Raw genomic sequence first — 9,258 nt, 5'->3', positions numbered from 1 at the left:
GGAGGTCATTTTGCAGGGCTCTGGCAGTGTTCCTCCTGCTCCTCCTTGCACAAAGGCGGAGGTAGCGGTCCTGCTGCTGGGTTGTTGCCCTCCTACGGCCTCCTCCACGTCTCTTGATGTACTGGCCTGTCTCCTGGTAGCGCCTCCATGCTCTGGACACTACGCTGACAGACACAGCAAACCTTCTTGCCACAGCTCGCATTGATGTGCCATCCTGGATGAGCTGCACTACCTGAGCCACTTGTGTGGGTTGTAGACTCCGTTTCATGCTACCACTAGAGTGAAAGCACCGCCAGCATTCAAAAGTGACCAAAACATCAGCCAGGAAGCATAGGAACTGAGAAGTGGTCTGTGGTCACCACCTGCAGAACCACTCCTTTATTGGGGGTGTCTTGCTAGTTGCCTATAATTTCTACCTGTTGTCTATTCCATTTGCACAACAGCATGTGAAATTTATTGTCAATCAGTGTTGCTTCCTAAGTGGACAGTTTGATTTCACAGAAGTGTGATTGACTTGGAGTTACATTGTGTTGTTTAAGTGTTCCCTTTATTTTTTTGAGCAGTGTATACAGTGCCTTGCGAAAGTATTCGGCCCCCTTGAACTTTTGAACCTTTTGCCACATTTCAGGCTTCAAACATAAAAATATAAAATTGTAATTTTTTGTGAAGAATCAACAACAAGTGGGACACAATCATGAAGTGGAACGAAATTTATTGGATATTTCAAACTTTTTTAACAAATAAAAAAACTGAAAAATTGGCCGTGCATAATTATTCAGCCCCTTTACTTTCAGTGCAGCAAACTCTCTCCAGAAGTTCAGTGAGGATCTCTGAATGATCCAATGTTTACCTAAATGACTAATGATGATAAATAGAATCCACCTGTGTGTAATCAAGTCTCCGTATAAATGCACCTGCTCTGTGATAGTCTCAGAGGTCCGTTTAAAGCGCAGAGAGCATCATGAAGAACAAGGAACACACCAGGCAGGTCCGAGATACTGTTGTGGAGAAGTTTAAAGCCGGATTTGGACAGAAAAAGATTTCCCAAGCTTTAAACATCCCAAGGAGCACTGTGCAAGCGATAATATTGAAATGGAAGGAGTATCAGACCACTGCAAATCTACGAAGACCCGGCCGTCCCTCTAAACTTTCAGCACATACAAGGAGAAGACTGATCAGAGATGCAGCCAAGAGGCCCATAATCACTCTGGATGAACTGCAGAGATCTACAGCTGAGGTGGGAGACTCTGTCCATAGGACAACAATCAGTCGTATACTGCACAAATCTGGCCTTTATGGAAGAGTGGCAAGAAGAAAGCCATTTCTTAAAGATATCCATAAAAAGTGTTGTTTAAAGTTTGCCACTAGCCACCTGGGAGACACACCAAACATGTGGAAGAAGGTGCTCTGGTCAGATGAAACCAAAATCGAACTTTTTGGCAACAATGCAAAACGTTATGTTTGGCGTAAAAGCAACACAGTTCATCACCCTGAACACACCATCCCCACTGTCAAACATGGTGGTGGCAGCATCATGGTTTGGGCCTGCTTTTCTTCAGCAGGGGCAGGGAAGATGGTTAAAATTGATGGGAAGATGGATGGAGCCAAATACAGGACCATTCTGGAAGAAAAACTGATGGAGTCTGCAAAAGACCTGAGACTGGGACGGAGATTTGTCTTCCAACAAGACAATGATCCAAAACATAAAGCAAAATCTACAATGGAATGGTTCACAAATAAACATATCCAGGTGTTAGAATGGCCAAGTCAAAGTCCAGGCCTGAATCCAATCGAGAATCTGTGGAAAGAACTGAAAACTGCTGTTCACAAACGCTCTCCATCGAACCTCACTGAGCTCGAGCTGCTTTGCAAGGAGGAATGGGCAAAAATGTCAGTCTCTCGATGTGCAAAACTGATAGAGACATACCCCAAGCGACTTACAGCTGTAATCGCAGCAAAAGGTGGCGCTACAAAGTATTAACTTAAGGGGGCTGAGTAGTTTTGCACGGCCAATTTTTCAGTTTTCTATTTGTTAACCTGTTAGGGCTAGGGGGCAGTATTGACACGGCTGGATAAAAAACATACCCGATTTAATCTGGTTACCACTCCTACCCAGTAACTAGAATATGCATATACTTATTACATATGGATAGAAAACACCCTAAATTTTCTAAAACTGTTTGAATGGTGTCTGTGAGTATAACAGAACTCAAATGGCAGGTCAAAACCTGAGAGATTCCTTTACAGGAAGTGGCCTGTCTGACCATTTCTTGAACTTCTTTTCCATCTCTATCATTTACTAAGGATCTCTGCTCTAACGTGACACTTCCCACGTCGTCCATAGGCGCTCAGAGCCCGGGAAAAAACAGAATGTCGTCATTCCAGCCCCAGGCTCAAACACATTATCGCCTTTCTCAAGTGGCCGATCAAGGGACACTGGGCTTATGCGCGTGACCCGACCGCCCCCGCCTTTGGGATTTTTTCCTCTGTTTGCCGAAAAGGAGATTCCCTGTCGGAATATTATCGCTTTTCTACAAGAAAAATGTCGTAAAAATTGATTTTAAACAGCGGTTGACATGCTTCGAAGTACGGTAATGGAATATTTAGAATTTTATTGTCACGAATTGCGCCATGCGCGCGACACTTCTTTACTATTTCGGATAGTGTCTGGAACGCACAAACAAAACGCCGCTATTCGGATATAACGATGGATTATTTTGGACCAAACCAACATTTGTTATTGAAGTAGCAGTCCTGGGTGTGCATTCTGACGAAGACAACAAAAGGTAATCAAACTTTTATAATAGTAAATATGATTATGGTGAGTGCTAAACTTGCCGGGTGTCTAAATAGCGAGCCCGTGATGCCTGGGCTATGTACTTAGAATATTGCAAAATGTGCTTTCACCAAAAAGCTATTTTAAAATCGGACATAGAGTGCATAGAGGAGGTCTGTATCTATAATTCTTAAAATAATTGTTATGCTTTTTGTGAACGTTTATCGTGAGTAATATAGTAAAATTTTAGCGAATTCCCCGGAAGTTTGCGGGGGGTATGCTAGTTCTGAACGTCACATGCTAATGTAAAAAGCTGGTTTTTGATATAAATATGAACTTGATTGAACAAAACATGCATGTATTGTATAACATAATGTCCTAGGGTTGTCATCTGATGAAGATCATCAAAGGTGAGTGCTGCATTTAGCTGTCTTCTGGGTTTTGGTGACATTATATGCTGGCTTGAAAAATGGGTGTCTGATTATTTCTGGCTTGGTACTCTGCTGACATAATCTAATGTTTTGCTTTCGTTGTAAAGCCTTTTTGAAATCGGACAGTGTGGTTAGATTAACGAGAGTCTTGTCTTTAAATAGCTGTAAAATAGTCATATGTTTGAGAAATTGAAGTAATAGGATTTTTAAGGTTTTGAAAATCGCGCCACTGGCTGCCAGTGGCTGTTACGTAGGTGGGACGCAAGCGTCCCACCTAGCCCATAGAGGTTTTAAAAAAGTTTGAAATATCCAATAAATTTCGTTCCACTTCATAATTGTGTCCCACTTGTTGTTGATTCTTCACAAAAATTACAGTTTTATATCTTTATGTTTGAAGCCTGGAATGTGGCAAAAGGTCGAAAAGTTCAAGGGGGCCGAATACTTTCGCAAGGCACTGTATATAGTGCCAGTCAAAAGTTTGGACACACCAACTCATTCAAGGGTTTTTCTTTATTTATACAATTTTCTACATTGTAGAATAATAGCATATGGAATCATGTATTAACCAAAAAAGTGTTAAACAAATCAAAATATATTTTATATTTGAGATTATTCAAAGTAACCACCCTTTTCCTTGATGACAGCTTTGCACAATCTTGGCATTCTCTCAACCAGCTTCATGAGGTAGTCACTTGGAATGCTTTTCAATTAACAGGTGTGCCTTGTTTAAAGTTCATTTATGGAATTTCTTTCCTTCTTAATGTGTTTGAGCCAATCAGTTGTGTTGTGACAAGGTAGGGGTGGTATACAGAAGATAGCCCTATTTGGTAAAAGACCAAGACCATATTATGGCAAGAACAGCTCAAATAAGAAAAGAGAAATGACAGTCCATCATTACTTTAACCTGTTGGGGCTACAGGTTAGCAATGAACCCCGAGTCGGGATTGCTAACAAGGCTGGAAATTCAAAACATCAAAAATCTAATAATTTCAATTTCTCAAACAATCAACTATTTTACACAATTTAAAAGATAAACATCTCCTTAATCTAACCACATTGTTCGATTTTCAAAGAGGCTTTACGGCAAAAGCATAAAGTTAGATTATGTTAGGACAGTACATAGCCACAGAAGTACAAACATCCATTTTCAATTCAAGGTCAGGCGTCACCAAAAGCAGAAAGCAGCTAGAATTATGCACTAACCTTTGTCAATCTCCATCAGATGACACTCCTAGGACATTATGTTATACAATACATGCATTTTTTGTTCCATCAAGTTCATATTTATATCCAAAAACAGCATTTTACAGTAGCGTGAAATTCAGATTTTTTTCTTCTCTGAAATGCTTCCGGTGAACATAACAAAATTACTATTCGAAAACATTGGTAAATTATAATATTGTCATTCAAAGAATAATATATTATCATCTCGTAATTGCTACCGAATGGCCAGATCTCAAAATAACTTTACTGGGAAATCACATTTTGCAATAAACGGGGTGCTATGCTAAGAACAATAAGCTATGCTATACAGTTAGCATCATCTAATATCGATAATAACATTGTAAATATCCCCTTACCTTTGATTATCTCCATCAGAAGGCACTGCCAGGAATCCCAGGTCCGGAACAAATGTGGTTTCTTTTGACAAAGTTCATAATTTATGTCCAAATAACACCAAGTAGTTAGCGTTCATTATGCTCCCACAAAACGTGGTGGGGGGGGGTGTAACATCACGCCGAAAAGCAAAAAAAACCTAGTAAATAATCTATTTACGTTCGTTCAAACATGTCAAACGTTGTTTAGCATTAATCTTTTGGTCCATTTTTAACGTTAAACATCAGTAATATTTTCACACAACCTATCCTATGTCTAGATAAACAATAATGACAAACTCACGCTTCTCAGATTTATGCGCAGGTGCAAAAAAATGAAGTGACGACATGTCAACTTCCTTGCATTCTAATTTGCTCTCTGTTTATCATAGACGCTTCAAACAACTTTATAAAGATCGTTGACATCTAGTGGAAGCCGTAGGTGTTGCGAAATGAATCCTTTCTCACTATGGTATCTATAAAACAATGACACTAAATAGTACAGTCACAAAATTCACATTTTTTTAAATCTATTTTTCACAGGTTTTTGCCTGCAATATGAGTTTTGTTATACTTAGACACCATTCAAACTGTTTTAGAAAATTCAGAGTGTTTTCTATCCGAATGTGTTAATAATATGCATATCCTAGCTTCTGAGTTGGTGTAGGAGGCAGTTAAAAATGGGCACATATTTTTTTCAAAATTTCTCAATACTGCCCCCGAGCCCCAACAGGACATGAAGGTCAGTCAATCCAGAAAATTTCAAGAACTTTGAAAGTTTATTCAAGTGCAGTCACAAAAATCATCAAGCACTATGATGAAACTGGCTCTCATGAGGACCGCCACAGGAAAGGAAGACACAGTTAGCTCTGCTGCAGAGGATAAGTTCATTAGAGTTACCAGCCTCAGAAATTTGCAATTAACTGCACCTCAGATTGCAGCCCAAATACATGCTTCACAGAGTTCAAGTTACAGACATATCTCAACATCAAATGTTCAGAGACTGCCTGAATCAGGCCTTCATGGTTGAATTGCTGTGAAGAAACCACTACTAAAAGACAGCAATAAGAAGATACTTGCTTGGGCCAAGAAACACGAGCAATGGATACTAGACCATTAGAAATCTGTCCTTCAGTATGAGTCCAAATGTGAGATTTTTGGTTTGAACCACCATGTCTTTGTGAGACACAGTAGGTGAACGGATGATCTCCGCATGTGTGGTTCCCACCATGAAGCATGGAGGAGGAGGTGTTATGGTGTGGGGGTGCTTTGCTGGTGACACTGTCTGTGATTTATTTAGAATTCAATGCACAAGCAGCATGGCTGCCACAGCATTCTGCAGCAATACGCCATCCCATCTGGTTTGCGCTTAGTGAGACTATCATATGTTTTCCAACAGGACAATGACCCAAAACACACCTCCAGGCTGTGTAAGGGATATTTGACCAAGAAGGAGAGTGATAGAGTGCTGCATCAGACCTGACCTCCACAATCACCCGACCTCAACCCAATTGAGATGGTTTGGGATGAATTGGACCTCAAAGTGAAGTAAAAGCAGCCAACAAGTGCTCAGCATATGTGGGAACTCCTTCAAGAATGTTGGAAAAGCATTCCAGGTGACTTCATGAAGCTCGTTGAGAGAATGCCAAGAGTGTGGAAAGGTGTCATCAAGGCAAATGGTGACTTGGAATATGTGGACAACTACAAATACCTTGGTGTCTGGTTAGACTACAAACTCTCCTTCCAGACTCACATTAAGCATCTCCAATCCAAAATTAAGTCTAGAATTGGCTTCCTATTTCGCAACAATGCCTCCTTCACTCATGCTGCCAAACATACCCTCGTAAAACTGACTATCCTTCCGATCCTTGACTTCGGGGATGTAATTTACAAAATAACCTCCAACACTCTACTCAACAAATTGGATGTAGTCTATCACAGTGCCATTTGTTTTGTCACCAAAGCCACATATACTACCCACCACTGCGACCTGTATGTTCTCGTTGGCTGGCCCTCGCGTCATATTCGTCGCCAAACCCACTGGCTCCAGGTCATCTATAAGTCTTTGCTAGGTAAAGCCCTCCTTATCTCAGCTCACTGGTCACCATAGCAGCACCCACCCGTAGCACGCGCTCCTGCAGGTATATTTCACTGGTCTTCCCCAAAGCCAACTCCTCCTTTGGCCGCCTTTCCTTCCAGTTCTCTGCTGCCAATGACTGGAACGAATTGCAAAAATCGCTGAAGTTGGAGACTTATATCTCCCTCACTAACTTTAAGAAACAGCTATCTGAACAGCTCACCGATCGCTGCAGCTGTACAAAGCCCATCTGTAAATAGCCCATCCAACTACCTACCTCATCCCCATATTGTTTAAATGTTCTTTTTTTGCTCCTTTGCAAACCAGTATTTCTACTTGCACACAATCATCTGCACATCTATCACTCCAGTGTTAATTTGCTGAATTGTAATTACTTCGCTACTATGGCCTATTTATTGCCTTACCTCCTTACTCCTTACTTGCACACACTGTATATAGATTTTTTATTTTGTTATTGACTGTACTTTTGTTTATCCCATGTGTAACTCTGTGTTGTTGTTTTTTGTCGCACTGCTTTGCTTTATCTTGGCCAGGTCCTGGTTAAATAAAGGTGAAAAAAAAATTCTGATGGGCTACATCAGAGATTGAGACAGAGTGGGGAAGATAATAATCTCTCTGACTCAGATTCTATCACACCATGGAGAATAGAGTTTTAACCTTTTCACCCTACTGAGCAGAGCCAAACCGAGCTGAGGCTAGCGGATCCGAGCTGAGCTGTGCTGGTAGCCTGGTTTGATTTGACTATTAGCAGAATGTAAAACAATGAAATACTTGTGACAAATTAAAGTACCATTGATTTCCTGAGTTTGTTTGCTTGCTTTTCCAAAACCTTTACCCAGGGCCTCATTATCCCACAAATCAATATGCTCTCAGATTTTGATTGGTGTCTGTGACTTTGATATCCATTGCAATAAAATCCCTGTTGGCTACTTAGGTTGGTCTGTGCATGCTAATCTAGAGTAGAGGAATATCACACTGAATGGAAGTACACTACAGATTATCAGTTTAACAGGAACTTTGCAGTTGCTTGATATGATATGCTTGTATCAATCAAAACTGCAGATGGTGACTGTGTTAGTATGTTCAGGATGCAATTTTGGATGCAGCATAATAAAGTCCTTACAGAGTACTTGTAGTCGATGATCAGTCATTCAACAGCATAACCTGCATACATTAACCTGGAGAAGTAACTAGTGTACATGCAACATTGTTTTAAGGTCACGCCCAGGGTTTTCTGCTGCTGATGTTTATTGATGTTGCTCATGTAACAGATGTGAAATGGCTAGTTAGTTAGCGGTGGTGCGCGCTAATAGCGTTTCAATCAGTGACGTCACTCGCTCTGAGACCTGAAGTGGTTGTTCCCCTTGCGCTGCAAGGGCTGCGGCTTTTGTGGCGCGATGGGTAACGATGCTTCATGGGGTGTCAGTTGTTGATGTGTGCAAGGGTCCCTGGTTCAAGCCCGGGTTGGGGCGAAGAGAGGGATGGAACCTAAACTGTTACACTCATTTAGTTTCTGTGATGAAGGGACAAATCAAATCAAAGTTTTTTTGTCACGTGCGCCGAATACAACAGGTGTAGACCTTACAGTGAAATGCTTACTTACAGGCTCTAACCAATAGTGCAAAAAAGGTGTTAGGTGAACAATAGGTAAGTAAAGAAATAAAACAACAGTAAAAAGACAGTCTATATACTGTAGCGAGGCTATAAAAGTAGCGAGGCTACATACAGACACCGGTTAGTCAGGCTGATTGAGGTAGTATGTACATGTAGATATGGTTAACGTGACTATGCATATATGATGAACAGAGAGTAGCAGTAGCGTAAAAGAGGGGTTGGCGGGTGGTGGGTGGTGGGTGGCGGGACACAATGCAGATAGCCTGGTTAGCCAATGTGCGGGAGCACTGGTTGGTCGGCCCAATTGAGGTAGTATGTACATAAATGTATAGTTAGTTACTATGCATATATGACAAACAGAGAGTAGCAGCAGCGTAAAAAGAGGGGTTGTGGACACACACACACACACACACACACACACACACACACACACACACACACACACACACACAATGCAAATAGTCCGGGTAGCCATTTGATTACCTGTTCAGGAGTCGTATGGCTTCGGGGTAAAAACTGTTGAGAAGCCTTTTTGTCCTAGACTTGGCACTCCGGTACTGCTTGCCATGCGGTAGTAGAGAGAACAGTCTATGACTGGGGTGGCTGGGGACGTTGACAATTTTTAGAGCCTTCCTCTGACACCGCCTGGTGTAGAGGTCCTGGATGGCAGGCAGCTTAGCCCCAGTGATGTACTGGGCCGTACGCACTACCCTCTGTAGTGCCTTGCGGTCAGAGGCCGAGCAG

The sequence above is a fragment of the Salmo salar genome, chromosome 22, assembly GCF_965601325.2.
Source record: "Salmo salar chromosome 22, fSalSal1, whole genome shotgun sequence".
In the NCBI taxonomy this organism is placed as follows: Eukaryota; Metazoa; Chordata; class Actinopteri; order Salmoniformes; family Salmonidae; genus Salmo; species Salmo salar.
The sequence above is the reverse complement of the archived record's forward strand: the minus strand, read 5'-3'. Positions refer to the sequence as shown.